Raw genomic sequence first — 19,086 nt, forward strand, 5'->3', positions numbered from 1 at the left:
GACACACACACCCCGAGGACGTCCTGCTGCAGAACTCTGCTGACCTGCAGCTCACCTGTGACTCTCTGCGGCTCCCCTGTGACTCTCTGCAGCTCACCTGTGACTCTCTGCAGCTCACCTGTGACTCTCTGCAGCTCACCTGTGACTCTCTGCAGCTCACCTGTGACTCTCTGCGGCTCACCTGTGACTATCACCTGTGACTCTCTGCAGCTCACCTGTGACTCTCACCTGTGACTCTCTGCGGCTCACCTGTGACTCTCTGAAGCTCACCTGTGACTCTCTGCGGCTCCCCTGTGACTCTCTGCGGCTCCCCTGTGACTCTCTGCGGCTCACCTGTGACTCTCTGCGGCTCACCTGTGACTCTCTGCGGCTCACCTGTGACTCTCTGCGGCTCACTTGTGACTCTCTGCGGCTCACCTGTGACTCTCTGCGGCTCACCTGTGACTCTCTGCGGCTCACTTGTGACTCTCTGCGGCTCACCTGTGACTCTCTGCGGCTCACCTGTGACTCTCTGCGGCTCACCTGTGACTCTCTGCGGCTCACCTGTGACTCTCTGTAGCTCACCTGAGCCTCAGAGTGAACATCCTCCCTCCTGCAGACTCACACTGCAGATATGTGGTTCACCTGCAAGGTAACGACTCTGATTCATATTAATATCAGATATAAAACCTAATGAAAGAACTGCTGTTCCTACGATGTGTTTATAATAAACGCACCTTTCAAAATGAATCACAGCGAGTAATAAGACATGCTTCAGATTGTGGTACATAACTGTTTAGCAGCAGCACCTTTCAAATGACTTTGATCTTTATCTAGCGCTGCAGTGTGTCGGCTTTGCCTTCAGTCACTCATAGTGGCCGTGTTTGAAAGCACACACACCAGGATGTATTTGGGTGTGTGCGCTGCATACATAAACACAGTGAGAGACATTCATTAAATACATGTTTCTAACTGAACTTAACACAAGAAGGCAATTTGATGGACGATTTCTATGTTGCAACAATGCTTGTTGGCATTGCTGTGTTTGGTTCTTCCACACGCTACTGAGGCGGCTTGCTAAATGAATCAATTGTTAATAACTCAATTGTTGCCAATGTGTCTTTATTGATCAGACTTCAATCATCCACTCCACCACACAAGAGTCAGCAGAAAAAAAGCTGTCTTTTATCACTTTTTATGACATTTGTCATGGATGCACCCCACACACTCAGCTCTGCTGCTCACCTGTGACTCTCTGCACCCCACACACTCAGCTCTGCTGCTCACCTGTGACTCTCTGCACCCCACACACTCAGCTCTGCTGCTCATCCCACAAATGCTTGTTCCTCACAAATGTGGTTCCATTGGAAAGATAAGAAAACAGGCTTTCCAACGGTATGAGATGTATTGCCAAAAGGCATTGTTACAACATAGAAATCATCTACCAAACACAAATTGCCTTACGCTTTGTGTCTTTACAACAATGATACTGTATATGCAAATATTTAGACAACGTATACATATACCAAATAAGTACAATAAAAGATAACAAAATACTAATAATCTTAGTTTTTAAAAGCCATTAAAACTGAAATGTTTAATTTCTTAAAGAGGAAGCGTAGAACTGAATGTGACATTAGTCCTTTGTGAGAAGAGTCTGGGTCATAGTGCACGTCAGCGTTTATCAGACTTACCAGAGTGTAATTGATTAGATAGCTTTCCAGTGAAGCAACACATCAGACCAAAGCGTGCAGACAGAGGAGAAGTGAGGAGAGGGAAGGATCTACAAGCCGAACAGATCGCAAAGAGACGCTTAGACCCCACAGATATACACAAAGCCACTACAGAGGACATGGATTGACTAAACAGAAATGTAAGACAACCACAACATGACCACCAGGAGACCAACAGACTGAACACACTCTGGAGACCACATAGAAAGAAAGGTGTCTTTAAAAAGATTGTTATAGCAGAATGTTTAATACAGCGTATTTCTGATTTTCATTAAGGTCACATGCTAAGCTATATGATGTGTGTTACTGAGTTGGGTCACACACAGTTAGAGACAATGGTCCTTCTGAGTTATCAATAGATGTATTCATTTGAAGTGAGCTGACACCGAGGGTAGAGGAAGTTCAGAGAAAGCCTCGGGTTATAAAAACAGTTCACCTTTGTTTCAACTAATCCTCAGGATGTCATGAGACTAACCTAAATAATAATTACTGATCAGCTATATCTTTGTTTGTGTTTTATTGATTCCTCTCTGTTTCTGGATCGCCACAACAAGATGCACAAAGACTTAAATGAATTAACAACAATCACAAAGAGGCCGCGATGCCAAAAGGGTCCGGGGGAATATCTCACACAATGTATCTAAAGACAAGTTGTTGCTTTGGGTATACTGTTCTCTGCTGCATTTGGTATATGTTGCGTTAAATATATCAGTGGTTAGATTTGGACATGGGTTGTATACATTGATTATCCTAATGTTATCTTGTTTTCTAGGGTTGCAGATGTCCACTATAATACAGTCTATACCATCAGGAGATTGCACCTCCCTATATGCCACACCATCTTTGAGAAATGACTGCAGGATCTCAGGTCTGGAAATTGGACAGGTAGGCGAGAAAGGTTTTTTGAGTCTCAGAGACCAAGGTCCTGTACACTTCGCATACATTGACTGCACGACTTCAGGTCTGCGATGTGGACAGTACACCTCAAATACATCACTACACAACCTGGGGTATTTGAAGATAAGGGAATGACATGTTTATAATATGCTGCAAAACACAACAAATATGCAGGGTTACGAGTCTGTTTCGAAGGCCATTTTATTTTTGGTAGTCTGATCATTTCAACAAGAGAATAGAATCAAACTGAAAACATCGTAAATATGTTCCAGATACATGAAGCAGATTAATGAACAGTGAAACTCGCTCATGGACTTTAAGGTGAATACTTTAAGAAAACGTTTTCCCACACTCTTTGTAGGAGCCATTTTATGGGTGTTGTTGGTGTCTCAGTTTACCTTAATTATATGAATAGAGCAATATTATAGGTGTATAAAAGGAGTCATAGGTGACAGGAGAGGAAGAGGACACAGGAGGAAGAACATACCGATTCTACCAGACGGCCAGCCCCAGCAGATGCTCATACTACAACTATTGACACCGTGTACTTAAACCTTGGAATGTAAAGCAATAAAACATCATTCTAAAACTGCAGCAAAAGACCGGAACTTCATATGTTTGTGTCTGCGCCAGGATCACTCTAAACCCTCCTGTGAAGTAATGGCAAAAAGATATAGGACACTGGAACATTTAAACTGCCATTACATTCAGTAGAATCGTACTCTATGAGTGAAACTGGACAATAAGAAACATATCGAATTGGATTAAGGATCGTTTTCACAGGACAAACAATTGGATTACTTCACAACCGACACCTTCATCCCGGATCAGCTGGACAACATGCCACAATCAGCTGGAGATTGTCACCACCTGCGCTCATCAAGACGGCGAAAGGAGAGGCCGAGAGCCAAGGCTGGGAAAGCGGCCGGGTATGAGCAGCATTAAAACTGGATTGTATATTGGAATCATAAAATGCATCGGACAATGGCTTGTATTTAATGCTGCAATAATGTCAGCTGTTGGAAACAGCTGTCGGCAGATGGACAGCCAGAAAACGAAACTTAAAGGAACAGTGAACATTATGCCTGTCAATTCTGACGTTACGTCAACAGATGGCGCTGTTGGGATGGGATCTGTAATGGAAAAAAGGATTACCCAACACAAGGCCAATATTACATTACATTACATTGCATTTAGCTGACGCTTTTATCCAAAGCGACTTACAATAAGTACATTCGACCAGGAAGACACAACCTTGAAGAAAACAGAATCATATAAGTACATCAGGTTTCATAGAGCCAAACATTTCAAGTGCTACTCAACTGGCTTTAGGTAAGCCAGTCCTTTATTAGTATAAAAGTGCTTCGTTAATAGTTCTAACGCTCGAAGTGGAGTCGAAAGAGATGAGTTTTCAGTTTGCGCCGGAAGATGTGCAAGCTATCTGCCGTCCTGATGTCAATGGGGAGCTCATTCCACCATCTTGGAGCCAGGACAGCAAACCCACGTGTTTTCGCCGATGGGAACTTGGGTCCCCCTCGCAGCGAGGGCGCAACGAGTCGTTTGGCTGATGCAGAGCGTAGTGCACGCGCTGGGGTGTACGGTTTAACCATGTCCTGGATGTAGGAAGGGCCAGATCCATTCGCAGCATGGTAAGCAAGTACCAGTGTCTTGAAGTGGATTCTAGCAGTTACCCGCTCCTCCGCTTGAAGGGAGCGGAGGAGCGGAGTGGTGTGGGAGAATTTAGGAAGGTTGAAGACCAGACGAGCCGCTGCATTCTGGATGAGCTGCAGAGGTCGGATGGCACATGCAGGTAGACCAGCCAGGAGGGAGTTGCAGTAGTCTAGGCGTGAGATGACGAGAGCCTGGACCAGAACCTGAGTCGCTTTCTGAGTCAGCTGGGGACGTATCTTCCTGATGTTGTAAAGCGTGTATCTGCAGCAACGGGTTGTAGCAGCGATGTTTGCAGTGAAGGACAGGTTGTTATCTAGGGTCACACCCAGATTCCTTGCAGTCTGAGTCGGGGAAACAACTGAGGTGCCGATGTTGATTGTTAGGTCAAGAGTGGGACAATCTTTTCCCGGGAGGAAGAGCAGCTCAGTCTTGTCAAGGTTGAGCTTGAGGTGGTGAGCAGACATCCACTGAGAGATGTCAGCTAGACAAGCAGAGATGCGTGCAACGACCTGGGTCTCTGAGCGGGAAAAGGACAGAATTAATTGGGTGTCATCAGCGTAGCAGTGGTAAGAAAAACCATGCGGGCTAATGACTGATCCGAGCAAGTTTGTGTACAAGGAGAAGAGGAGGGGACCAAGAACAGAGCCCTGAGGGACCCCCGTAGTTAATTGACAAGGGTCGGACTCAGACCCTCTCCAAGTCACCCTGTAGGTACGGTCTTTCAGGTATGAGGTGAGGAGGGAAAGTGCAGAGCCTGAAACTCCAAGTTTTTGGAGAGTGCGAAGGAGGATCTGATGATTCACCTTATCGAATGCAGCAGACAGGTCCAACAGGATGATGACAGAGGAGAGGGATGCAGTTTTGGCAGTGTGCAGTTCCTCCGTGACAGCAATGAGAGCAGTTTCTGTGGAGTGACCTGCCTTGAAACCAGACTGGTGCGGATCCAGAAGGTTGTTCTGATGGACATAACAGGAGAGTTGTTTAACGACAGCGCGTTCAAGTGATTTAGACAGGAACGGGAGGAGAGAGACAGGCCTGTAGTTTATAACATCAGACGGGTTGAGAGTGGGTTTCTTTAGGAGAGGGTTTACTCTTGCCTCCTTGAGACTGTTTGGAAAGTGACCAGAAGTTAGAGAAGTGTTGATGAAATGGGTGAGAAACGGTAGAATATCAGGAGCGATAGTCTGAAGGAGGTTTAAAGGGATAGGGTCCAGAGGACAGGTAGTAGGGCGGGCAGAGGTAATGAGGGTAAGAACCTCACTTGGAGAGAGAGGGGAAAAGGAGGTAAGTGTGTTGGTGGAAGGAGGGTCTGGTGACCCAGCGGTGAGTAAAGGTGAGTCAGAAAAAGAAGAGCGAATATCATCAACCTTTTTTTCAAAGTGGGTAACAAAGTCGCTTGACAGAAGTGAGGAGGGGGGAGGAGCTTTTGGAGGGTCCAATAGAGTGGCGAAGTCCCTTCCCTTCCAGTGGAGCTCCATGGGACCTTATTTAGAAAAAATTATGTATTGAAGTCAATAGAGAGACAAAGATTATCCTTCGATCCCGTTTGAATTGTGCCACGAATTACACATATGATGTTTAACAATTTAAAAGATAATTTTGTAGGTCAAAAAAAAAAAAGTGTCGTAAAACTGTGAACACATTTGTTTGTGTGAAACGCTCAATGAACTACATCTCTGGTCTCGCAGAACAACACACGTCACCAAGATGGCCGTCACTACTGTCTTGTCAACAAAAGGATTGACTACCCTCACTATCACCACAATGAAACAAGTCCAGAAGAATGTCATGCAAAGCTGCCTGCCTTCCTTTGATTCTCTCTGAACTGCCTGGTCTTTTTAATGTTTAATGTCAACCATTTCTGCAGATAGCGTGAAGTAGAAAAGATCGGCGATGCTAATGCTAACGTGCTAGCTAGGTAGCTAACTTGATCCAGCCACTCCTGGTCCTTTCATCAGACGGGAAGCGAAAGAACGAGCAAGACCCATTGCTGGTATGATAACAACCTGGTACTAAGCACACAGGCATCTTGTTAAAGTTATCTTATCTTAGCTATCTCTTAGTGGAGGAAAACAATTGTGACATCACTTACGCGACTCTGGGTTTAGTAGTCTTTGTAGTTGCGTATTTTTCATAGTCTTATATTTCAACAGTTTTACGACAAACCGTGACTTTTTTGACATGGAAATTATTTTTTAAGATTGGCAAACATCATATGTGTAACTCATGGCACAATTCAAACGGGATCGAAAGATAAGTTTTCTCTCTCCATTTTTCCGAAATAAGGTCCCATGGAGCGGAAGTAGACGGGCGGGACTTCGCCACTCTATAGATGGGAATTGTTAATTGTAAACGGTGAAAAAAACAAAATATGCTTATTTGCGGCTCCTACACTCTTAAAACCACTAAGGTTTTTCTCCTGTGTGAATACGGTGATGTCTTTTGAGATGACTTGATCTAGTGAAAGTTGTCCCACACTCTTCACAGCTGTAAGGTTTTTCTCCAGTATGAATACGGTGATGTGATTTGAGAGCACTTGATGTAGTGAAAGTTTTCCCACACTCTTCACACCAGTACGGTTTTTCTCCAGTATGAATACGGTGATGTGATTCTAGAGCACTTGATTGAGTGAACGTTTTCCCACACTCTTCACACCAGTACGGTTTTTCTCCAGTATGAATACGGTGATGTGATTTGAGATTACTTGATTGACTGAAAGTTGTCCCACACTCTTCACACCAGTACGGTTTTTCTCCAGTATGATTACGTTGATGTGATTTGAGAGCTTCTGATGTACTGAAAGTTGTCCCACACTTTTCACAGCTGTATGGTTTTTCTCCAGTATGAATATGTTGATGTGATTTGAGATGACCTGATTGAGTGAAAGTTTTCCCACACTCTTCACAGCTGTACGGTTTTTCTCCTGTGTGAATACGCAGGTGGCGCTTTAAATGTCCAGATTCTGTAAAGGATTTTTCACATTGCTGACAGCTGTGACGTCTCTCTCTTCCTTTCGGTTTCTAGAACAGACGGATAGAGAAAGAGAGAAAGTCAATCTAAAAAGCATAAATACACAAGTTAACACAATACAAACTCACTTAAAGTGCACCTATCATGCTATATTCGAACAATATATTGTAGGGCCATACCTATTGTTGAGATCTTCATAGTATTAAGTTAATTATAAATCATATATGATCAATCATATTCTTGTATGAACCCATAATAAGAATGCTTCTTGATGGTTTTTGAATATGTATGTATGCTTACAATTTTAGTTGTTGCTGTTTGATAACTTTGCGTTTTAAAAAGAGGGTGTTGAGAGCTTCATAGTATGTTGAATACTCAAAACGAAAGTTAGTTATAATCAAATATAATCAATTATATTCTTGTATAACTCACAATGAAAATGTTTCATATGTTATGTTTTTCTATATTTACAGTATAAACCAAGTGGTTTGTTAAGTTGAGTGTAAGATCTATAATGATTTATGGGTGTCAGTGATAAGAGAGCAGGCAGTTTCTTCCCTCTCCTCTCACAGCAGTACACAGGGAGGGGGGCTCCGGACTTAAGGAGAAATACATTGAGGCCTCAAAAATATGGTTATGTCATAGCCATAGAATATGTCTGGTCATGTCCTTTTTCACACAAACATGGGAAGGTGTGTCTTATGCCATAGCCAATAGAATATGTCCAGTCCTGTACATCAGTGGCCATGCCCAGGTTGTTTCATTGGTTGGGTATGGAGAAGGTGTTTTTGGGGTTTCTATCCTGTTTTTTGAGCATAAAGAGACTGGTTTTTTGAGAGAGTGCGAGAGAGAGGGGGGGGTTTCCCCTGGTATACTCTCTCGCGGTAGGCTCTGGCCCTCAGAGCTGGGTTAATAGCTCTCTGTAAGGTTCTCTCAGACTTGGGAAATATCTCTCAAATGTCTTGGTTGAATGCTGAGTGAATTTCTTGGTTGAATGCTGAGTGAATTTCTTTGTTTGCTGAGTGGAATGATTTGATGGGAGATGTGTTTGCTGAGTAGAATGATTTGATGGGAGATGTGTTTGTTAGTATTAGTACCCGCCACCTGTGAGGAATCTTCCTCCGAATTCATGCGGATAGGAATGGGTTTTTGAACGTTATTCCCGCCGTCTGTGTCGGAAAAAAGGTATGAAATTGATGTGAATTGATTGGGTGAAAATGAAAGTTTGAATGTGTTTTTATTATCACCGGTCATTTATGAGGAAATGCCTCTAAATTCTATCGGGAGATTTAGAAATCACAACTGAATTGGGTAGTTGAAAATACAATTTTGGTAATAAATGTAAGACTGTGAATTAAAGTTTCATATTTGAACATGTTCACAGCATCATTTTGTTTAGTATGATTATAATGTGTTAAAGAGAGAAGGTAAAAACCCTGTGTAAATGACGTAACGAAGTTGCCTTAATTAAAAGGAGTAACACGGTTAATGTCATAGTTCAATTGGATAAATGAATACTTTATTTCATGTTATTTATAATCGTTAAATATGGCATGATTTAATACAGTTTGTTTTACATCTTGGGCCGATATGCGTATGTGTTTCTTGTGCCTAGGAACTAATGTTTGTTCATGTGCTGGTACTGCGTGTTTTGCTGTTACACTGTACAACTCCATGTGGGTTGACGTCTTTTTGAAGCTCTGCTGAGGTCTGTGATAAAGTTTAGTGTGACGGGAGGTCTGTGACGAAGTTATGCAGAAAAGGAACTAAATTAATCTCCTTTCACGACAAGCGGCCAACGAGGTATTTGTTTTGTGTTTTCATTTTCTTGTTTTCATTCATATGTGTAGCACAATATGCTAATGTGTTTGGCTATGTATGCGTGTCATTTCGGTGTTGTAGTTCTCACGGCGTAACGGAAGAGGGAAGACTACAGGATGAAAACTCCCAAGAAATAAACGCCCGTTTTAAAGAACCGACCTGTGTCTGTGTCGTGAAAAGAGCTACAGTGAGAACTCGCCTGCTCAGCGCGGGTGGGAAAGACAACGAGACTGGAGCGAGAGACGACGCTGCGTTCAAGGACCATCCAGCACATCAGAGAAGCAACGCCAGCGGTGCACTGTCGGCATGACGACCGCAAGCTACGGTGATTAGACTGTGTCAAAGTCGCAACATTTCAGGATAAAGCCAGGAAGTGCTCTACCACATCCTTCAAGTTAAAGGTGGTGTGAGAAGTGGTTAATCTGGAAATTGCAAATAAGGACTCAGGTCTATCATCTATGCTAAGCCTATGCTGGTGATGAAGCTAATGTGTTGGTGTTCATGAATGGTACATGTCAAAGGGTTTAAAGACGAAAATTAATCATATAAGAAAGTAAAGAAATTATAAGTTAATATTAAAGAAAGAAGATATTATTTATAAGTTCAAGTTAAAAAAGAAGAACGTTTTCACATTTTATGAAAGGTATTACACTTAAAGGACAATTTACTTGAGCTTTAAAGGGTAATTCCACTGACAAAAACATTTTCTTTGTAAAGTATAAGTGATGTAATGCCTTTCTAAGCATATTTCACTACATTTAAGGTTTATTAGTAACAAGCTAAATCTTATTCTTGTTGTTGTTATTTTGTTGTAAAGCTGAGGTCAAGTTAAACTTGTTAATGAGTGCATACATTTGATAACCTCACTGATTACTTATGTATACATTCAGAGATCCAATTCAAGCTTAGTAGTTACACATGCTCTATTACAGTCGGTTATAAGTTATTAAGTAATCTCAAAATGTCAGAAGCAGGGACTGAGACCTGCCACAAAATGCCAAATCATCTGCTCAACTTGAAACAACAGAAACAGAGTTGGCAGAAGAAGTGGAAGAGCTACGAAGAAGTGAAAGAAATCGAACACTAACAGAAAAAGGAAAAGAACTCCAAGCTGAAAAGTTGAAAAGTGTACAACGTCACTACAGAATCGTCTATGAGAAATGGAGGTACCATGTGAGAATAGGCAAAGAAATACTGAATGATGACGCCTCCAAGGATGAATTGAGAGAGCTTATTGCAAATATAAAAAGCTCTTGCTCAGATGTAAAAGCCTTGTATGAAGAGTTACGTCTCATACATACTCCTGAACCGAACCTGCGACGCAGAGTTGATACATGCATATCACTCTCAAGATTCATTATTCGAAAGGCAGAGAGACAGCTTGAAGAGAATACAGCAGACTTAAAGGAAGAATCTTGGCCCGAAGTTGGATCTGTTCTAAACTCAACTGACTCTTCATTATCTCCACTGTCTTGTCGATCAAAGTGTAGCTCCGCTCATTCTAGTCTTCTCAAAAGATTTGAAGCTGCAGCTGAAGCCGCTGCATCTCAGGAAGTCCTAGCAGTTTTAGGTGAACAAGAAAAGGAAGCAACAGAACTTCAAAGGCTGGAGACTGAAGATAAAAAACAGATGGCACAATTTGAGTTCGAAAGGCAAGCCAGACTTCAGGCAATGCAAGAAAAGCGCAGAAAGCTTGAACGCCTAGAAGAGGTTAAAAAGCTGAAAGCCGCAAAAGCTCGAGTCAAGGTGTACAATCGAATGGAAGAAAATTATGAAGCAATCGACTCACTGTATGATGTTGAACCAGCTAGAGAAACCCAAGCTCTGTACTCCACAACTCCACCATTCGTTTATCAGTCTCAGCCAGTAACAGCACAAGTCATCAATGCTTCAAGTCCTCCGTTCATACCTCAACCTCTACAACCTGCAAGTCAAGCTTATAGTCTCCACAGTCCACAGCAAGTACCACAAGCTCTACCAACCTCAATGCCCTTAGCTCAGATGCAGAATAGTGCTGACTTGGTTAAAATACTAGCAGAAGCAATAAGTGCAAATCACCTTCCAACACCAGAGCCTGCATTATTCACAGGAGATCCTTTGAAATTCAAAGACTGGCAACTATCCTTTGAAACTTTAATAGACAGGAAAAACATTCCAAAGAATGAAAAACTGTATTACCTTAGAAAGTACATAGGAGGTGCTGCAAAGAAAGCAGTAGAAGGATTCTTCCTGTTAGGCACCGAAGCAGCATATGACTCTGCCTGGCAGCTGTTAAAAAAACGTTTTGGAGACCCATTTATTATTGGGAAGTCCTTCAGAGACAAGCTACATGGATGGCCAAAGATAAGCTCTAAAGATGGCAGCGAACTAAGAGAATTTGCAGACTTCCTTAAGAGCTGTGAGGCTGCAATGCCCCACATTAAGACATTAGAAGTACTGAATGACTGCAACGAGAGTCAACAAATATTGATGAAACTGCCAGATTGGTTGGTATCCGGCTGGAACCGAAAAGCAATGGAGGCCAGACATGCAAATGGTGGTTACCCACCATTCAAAGTGTTTGTAGATTTCATATCAAAGGAAGCAGATCTCGCATGTGATCCCATATCCTCGATACAAGCTATCAGGAGTGTCGAAAGTGAAAAAACAAAGAATCCAAGAAGCCAAACTATTCAAGCAAAGACACTGTCCACAAACACAACACAAAGTAGCATCCCAACATGCATCCTTTGCAAAGGAACAGGACACGTCCTCCCAAAGTGTAGAAAGTTTGTAGAAAAGACAGTTGAAGATCGCATCAAGTTTATGTATGCAGAAAGGCTATGCTTTGGATGTTTGAATACTGGTCATCAGTCAAAGGCGTGCAATGACAAAAGCACATGTGAAAAGTGTCAGAGGAGACATCCAACGTGTTTGCATGACGACAAGTTCAAAGGCAAAATGTCAACTACCTTTAATGGAGACGACATCTCAAAGGACAAAACAGACACCAAAGAAATCGCTGCAACCACCAACAGAGTCATACAAGAAGGCCCAAGCACACTAACGTCCGCAATCATACCAGTCTGGGTCTCATCCACAAAACAGCCAGAACAAGAAGTTCTTGTCTACGCACTCTTGGACACACAGAGTGACACGACTTTCATTCTAGATGAAGTGGCCCAAAATCTTGACACAAACAAAGAAAATGTTCGTTTGCGGCTATCTACAATGTCAACAAAGTCAACAGTCATACCCTGTCAGAAACTGACAGAACTTCAAGTGAGGGGATACGACCTGGAAAAAATGATTCCTTTGCCACCTCTTTTCACAAGAGAGTTCATTCCAGTTGACAGGTCACACATTCCTACCTCAGAGACAGCTCTAAAATGGCCACATTTGGAACAGTTGGCAGACAAGATTCCACCACCATTGGATTGCGAAGTAGGTCTTTTAATCGGATATAACTGTCAGCAAGCCCTTCTTCCAAGAGAGATCCTATCCGGTAAAGACAATTATCCATATGCACAGCGGACGGATCTTGGCTGGATTATCGTCGGTTGCTCGAATCCAGCAAAGGATTACTGTGACACAATAGGAACTAGTCACAGAATCGTAGTGCGACAAGTAACACCTGCTGTCCAGCCAGCAATTCAGCTGAAGAGAGAAGTACACTTTGTGTGCAAAACTCAAGTCAAAGAGATCCATCCAACAGACATACTCAAGGTTCTCGAGTCGGATTTCACTGAACACACTACAGATGATAACCAAGTGTCTCAGGAGGACCTTCTCTTCTTGTCTAAAGTGAAGGAAGGTATCCGCCAAAGAGAAGACGGCCACTATGAACTCCCTCTTCCCTTCAAATCGGATAACCCTCATCTCCCTGACAATAAACGATCTGCAGTTCACAGACTGATCTCATTGGAAAGACGACTAAGGAGAAATGAACAGTATTACAAGGATTACGTTCATTTCATGAATGACATAATAACCAGAGGCGATGCTGAGAAGGTTCCAGAGTCTGAACTCAACAACCAAATATCATGGTACATTCCGCACCACGGAGTCTACCACCCCCACAAACCCGGAAAAATCTGTGTGGTTTTTGATTGTTCAGCACGTTTCCAAGAAACCTCTCTAAACGATCATCTCTTGACTGGTCCCGACCTGACAAACACGCTCATTGGAGTGTTATGTAGATTTAGAAAGGGTCCGGTAGCCATAATATGCGATGTTGAACGGATGTTCCACCAATTTCATGTCACAAAGGAACACCAAAACTACCTAAGGTTTCTCTGGTGGGACAAAGGCGACCTGGACTCAAAACCTTCAGTATATAGGATGAGAGTGCACCTGTTTGGAGCAGCGTCATCCCCTGGCTGCTCCAACTTTGGATTCAAACATCTGGCATCCCAGGGTCATGGGAAGTTCAGTGAAGAGTCCATCAAGTTTATACAGAGAAGCTTCTATGTGGACGATGGCCTAATAAGTGTAAGGTCACCGGCTGAAGCCATCTGTCTTGTTGAAGAGTCAAGAGCCTTGTGCAGAACAGGAAATCTTCGTCTTCACAAGTTCGTATCCAACGACAAAGAGGTGATTGCCGCAATACCACCTGAAGAACTTGCCAAAAACAAGGATCTAGACTTAACTCTTGGAGAACTTCATATTGAGCGAGCACTTGGAGTTCAGTGGTGTGTTGAAGCAGATGAATTCCAATTCAGAGTTGTGGTTAAGGAAAATCCACTGACAAGGAGGGGAGTTCTCTCAACCGTTGCCTCTGTCTTTGATCCTCTTGGATTTGTGGCCCCCTTTGTGCTCCTCGGAAAACAAATCCTTCAGACTCTATGTCGGGACAGAGTGAGCTGGGACGAAGCTCTCCCTGCTCATATCCTGCCACAATGGGAGTCATGGCTTAGAGGTTTATCTCACTTGGCAACCCTAAAAATTCCAAGATGTTATCTTCCATCAAGCTTTGGCGAGGTCAAACAATATGAACTGCACAACTTTTCAGATGCAAGTACCAACGGCTACGGTGCATGCTCTTACCTCAGAGCTATAAGCAAAACAGGTCAGATCAATTGCTCACTCATCATGGGGAAGGCAAGAGTAGCCCCTACCAAACTAACGACTATCCCAAGACTTGAGTTGTCGTTAGCTGTGACTTCAGTACGCAATGGTGATGTCATCAAACGCGAGCTGGAGATTGAAAACCTGCAAGAATATTACTGGACTGACTCAAAGGTAGTCCTTGGTTACTTGAACAACGATGCCAAGAGGTTCCACACGTTTGTTGCCAACCGTATCCAGCGCATAAGATCTAGCACCAACCCTGAACAATGGCGACATGTCAGCTCTGAAAATAACCCAGCCGACTACGCCTCAAGGGGGCTGAGCGCAGTTCAGCTCAAAGAGTCTAACTGGCTAAAAGGACCTGACTTTCTTTTCCAGCTGAACCTTCCATGTGAAGAGAAGGTGAGAGCAGTGGAAACAGACGATCCTGAACTTCGCAAAGTTCATGTTCACACAGTCAAAACTAAGGAAGAAAATTCACTGTTGAACCGCTTCTCTAAGTTTTCTGACTGGTCCAGGACAGTGAGAGCTGTCGCAAGACTCAAGAGATTTGTCAGAGAATCCAGGAGACTTCAGCCAAGAACTAATGAAGCAACTAACCTTGCAGAAAGAAGAGAAGCAGAAATCTTTATTATCAAGCTGGTGCAAGAAGAGGCCTTCACCGAAGAAATTAAAACAGTTCAGCTTCAAAAGGGAAGCACCTTGAACAAGCACAACAAGCTACACCTGTTGAATGCCTTCCTGGACAAGAACAATGTTCTTAGGGTGGGAGGACGGCTATCTCAATCAGCCTTACATCATGACATAAAACATCCTGCAATACTTCCGAAGAAAGCTCATGTGTCCGCCTTGCTCGTCAAACATCATCATGAGCGTGTACATCACCAAGGAAGAGGCATGACAATGAATGAGGTACGTGCGAATGGAATATGGATCCTGGAATGTGGAAATGTAGTTTCATCACACATCTACAAGTGTGTAAAATGTAGGAAATACAGAAGAACCACAGAGACTCAACAAATGGCCGATCTGCCAGAAGACAGAACCGAGACATCCCCTCCGTTTACTTACTGCGGTATAGATTGTTTTGGTCCCTTTATTGTGAAGGAAGGAAGAAAGGAGGTAAAACGATATGGATTGTTGTTTACCTGCCTATGCTCCAGAGCGGTGCATATAGAGACGCTAGACGATTTGACGACAGATGCCTTCATGAATGCACATCGAACAATGGTAGCAATCAGAGGACCTGTGCGCCAATTACGATGCGACCAAGGAACAAACTTCATTGGTGCCAGGAGGGAGTTTTCTGAGTTGCTCAAAGGAATGGATCAGGAACGTCAACGAGCAATTGGTTGCGAATTTGTAATGAATGTTCCTTCAGCAAGCCATATGGGAGGAGTCTGGGAACGCCAAATCAGAACGATTCGAAGCATTCTGACAGTCATGTTAGACAAGTCTGCAAGCAGACTAGACACCACAACTCTGAGAACATTCCTTTACGAAACAATGGCAATAATTAACAGCAGGCCGTTAAGTGTTGAACACCTCCACGATCCTACTGGTCCAGAGCCTCTCACTCCCAACCACATAATAACCATGAAGTCATCAGTTATTCTGCCCCCTCCTGGAGAGTTCTGTAAAGAAGACCTCTATCTGCGCAAGAGATGGAGAAGAGTGCAGTTCTTAGCCAATGAGTTCTGGCGAAGATGGAAACGAGAATACTTGCTAAACCTCCAACAGCGGCAGAAATGGCCAAAGGCATCACAAAATTCACAAGTAGATGACATTGTCATTCTGCGAGACGACAACCTACCAAGAAATGAGTGGAAGCTCGCCAGAGTTGTAGAAACTCACCCTGGAACAGACGGCTTGGTGCGAAAGCTAAAGTTACTAGTCAGTAACACTACACTTGATAAAGGAAAACCACACACTAGACTAGTCTACCTCGAAAGACCTATTCATAAGGTAGTCACCTTACTTCAGGCCACTTAAGTCCCATACATGAGAGTATAGTCATACACACTGAAAACACTTGACTGTTTCTTTGCATTTTGTTTGAACTAAATCCCACATTTGAGTTAATGAGTGATTTGGTGGGAGTGTAAATGACGTAACGAAGTTGCCTTAATTAAAAGGAGTAACACGGTTAATGTCATAGTTCAATTGGATAAATGAATACTTTATTTCATGTTATTTATAATCGTTAAATATGGCATGATTTAATACAGTTTGTTTTACATCTTGGGCCGATATGCGTATGTGTTTCTTGTGCCTAGGAACTAATGTTTGTTCATGTGCTGGTACTGCGTGTTTTGCTGTTACACTGTACAACTCCATGTGGGTTGACGTCTTTTTGAAGCTCTGCTGAGGTCTGTGATAAAGTTTAGTGTGACGGGAGGTCTGTGACGAAGTTATGCAGAAAAGGAACTAAATTAATCTTCTTTCACGACAAGCGGCCAACGAGGTATTTGTTTTGTGTTTTCATTTTCTTGTTTTCATTCATATGTGTAGCACAATATGCTAATGTGTTTGGCTATGTATGCGTGTCATTTCGGTGTTGTAGTTCTCACGGCGTAACGGAAGAGGGAAGACTACAGGATGAAAACTCCCAAGAAATAAACGCCCGTTTTAAAGAACCGACCTGTGTCTGTGTCGTGAAAAGAGCTACACCCTGTATTAGTTTGGACCTATTTTTCTTCAAATAAACTGATCCCACCTTTTGGATAGGGACAACTTAAAAGACATCTGCGCTCTCCTCTCCTGCTTCAAAGGTAAGATTGCACCCTGCCACACTCACACTTAGGTAGGGTCACACCCCATTACTGATATCAAAATCCTTCTGGATCGCTTAAACAGATTTAAGAGAGTTGTCTGAATTGAAACAGCAGTTAATTGAACCTGGTTCTTCGGGGAGTTAATAGAGGTGAGATCTTGCTGACGTTGGTGGATCTGAGCCAAGCAGTAAACTTACATAGACTCAATAACTTCGGTCAGGTCAATTAGTAGGTCAGAGTAATTTCCCGGAATAAATTATGAGGACCTCACCGACTCTAAACACTATATAAAGTATATAAATATAGTTTTTTTTTCAAAATACCAAAAAGATCCTGCATTTTAGCCACGCCTCATTTCGCTCCATTTGTTCTTTCCAGCGCTGTTTTTGCAGGGGGCTGATTCTGTGAGCTGCAGCTGACCACGCCCCCCTGCAGGAGAGGGGAGCGTGCTCTGAAATCAGCTGCTGGGCTGCAACGGGGAGAAGAGGGGGAGAAAAAGAGATCTCCGTCCACCGTGTTTTATTCTTATAGAAGTAAGAAGAGAAGTAACGGGGCAGAAACCCTCCTTTTTACGCAGCGGTCCAGACATACACATCAAACGGCGACACATATTCAGTGTGCAGTTCGTTTGGCATTAGGGCAGGGATATCTAGATACTTTCCAAGGTTTGACATCATGAATTGTGCTACTTTTAAAGCAAGCAACGATGTTTTCAAATCTGAAATCAAAAAGCTCCTCAAAAACGCGATCGAAGCAGTTCCTGCCGTTGCTACGTTAGTTCAAACAGTAACAACGGACTATTTCTCTTAGCGGATGCATGTCAATTTAAATCAATACAACTATTTCAATTAATATTGGGAGTCATATCGTTACTTTGTTGAGAATGTGGCCATGTAATAAGCGGGATAATGGGCACATTGCATAATGTGCCTTCATGCCGATCTAGAGCCCTCCGCTTCGCGTCGGGCTCCTGATCAGCCTGTCGGTCTTCTTTTCCCCATAATGACCGTGTCGCTGCACATTATCCCTTACATATGATTATATAGAGTCAATATTCATTTGTTTTAAAGCAGGAGGCGCAAACGCTTGCCTCGGGGAGGGAGAAAAAGAGCCACAGCGGAGAATAAACAGAAGGGCAACCATGGCAACCATGCAAGGGAAGTCTTCTTCGCTGCTTTTGTGGCAGACGACAGCGCCACTTACAGGCCTGGCATATGTACTACAGCGTCTCCAGCGCTTTCGAGCGGCAATGGCCGGCCGTGGCCGAACCTCTCATTCCCCTGATAGGTGGAGAGTTGACCAATAGCCGTAGCGCCACTTTACTGACGTCAGTAAAGTGTTCAAATCTGTATCAGTCTGTATCAGATCCGTTGCAGCCCCTTTTTAAGAGATTTGGGTATGGAGGAAAATAGAGAGGGTTATGTTTTCTGACACTTGGTGAGTTCCCTGGAACACCGGGGACACTATTCATGTATAAAAGACGTACGATTGCATGATAGGTCACCTTTAAGTTTCGACTTGGTAATCATGACTTGAGACTTAGGCTTGAGACGGATGACTCCAAAGGACTTTACTTTTTAAAATAAAAATATTTGCATTTGTATTGTACGAAGCCCCTAGAGGGCAATGAAAGAAAAAAAAGAGAGAGAAAGGAGAAAGTAGGAAGTGGAGCGCAGAGGAGACAGCCGTTTCATTGCAGACTGTTATGCTTATGTGGGGAAATACATACATTATTTGAGATATGTTTCAAACTCGGACTTCATTTTAGGGACATTTCGGCCAGGGGTGTAGAGTTATTTGTTCAAGCACCGGATCGGCAAAACAGGAGAGTCTGTGAACCAGTCTGCCTTGACCTATGTATTCATGTCTGTGACTCTCACAGTATCTGCTGCCCACAGCTGCTTCATAGAAGAAAAACCTCCTTCACTTCATGAAATCTCTGCAGCACCAGGAGGCAGTAACGTGTAACTCAGCAGAATCTGAGAAGAGCAGCACCAGCTGCAAAGAGCTGTGCCTTCACTGTGTTTACCTTCATTAGAACAGCTAACGAGCGACCACAGGCTGCTACATTTTAACCACACGCACCTCTACACTACGCTGCATGCTAGCAGCTAACATGCAGCACGCTGTTCAGACGTCTCCCTGACTTTTCGCGCTCCACGTTCACACACCCCCCTTTCCGGCCGTGTCAT

At 43.2% G+C, this 19,086-nt stretch overlaps 2 pseudogenes; one reads left to right on the forward strand and one right to left on the reverse strand.

The window, feature by feature from the left end:
- LOC117551909 overlaps positions 1-19,086 on the reverse strand; it is a 430,097-nt pseudogene that overhangs the window by 117,325 nt on the left and 293,686 nt on the right.
- Positions 1-19,086, forward strand: part of LOC117551910 — a 354,701-nt pseudogene that overhangs the window by 70,713 nt on the left and 264,902 nt on the right.

The sequence above is a fragment of the Gymnodraco acuticeps genome, unplaced genomic scaffold (assembly GCF_902827175.1).
Source record: "Gymnodraco acuticeps unplaced genomic scaffold, fGymAcu1.1, whole genome shotgun sequence".
Lineage (NCBI taxonomy): Eukaryota > Metazoa > Chordata > Actinopteri > Perciformes > Bathydraconidae > Gymnodraco > Gymnodraco acuticeps.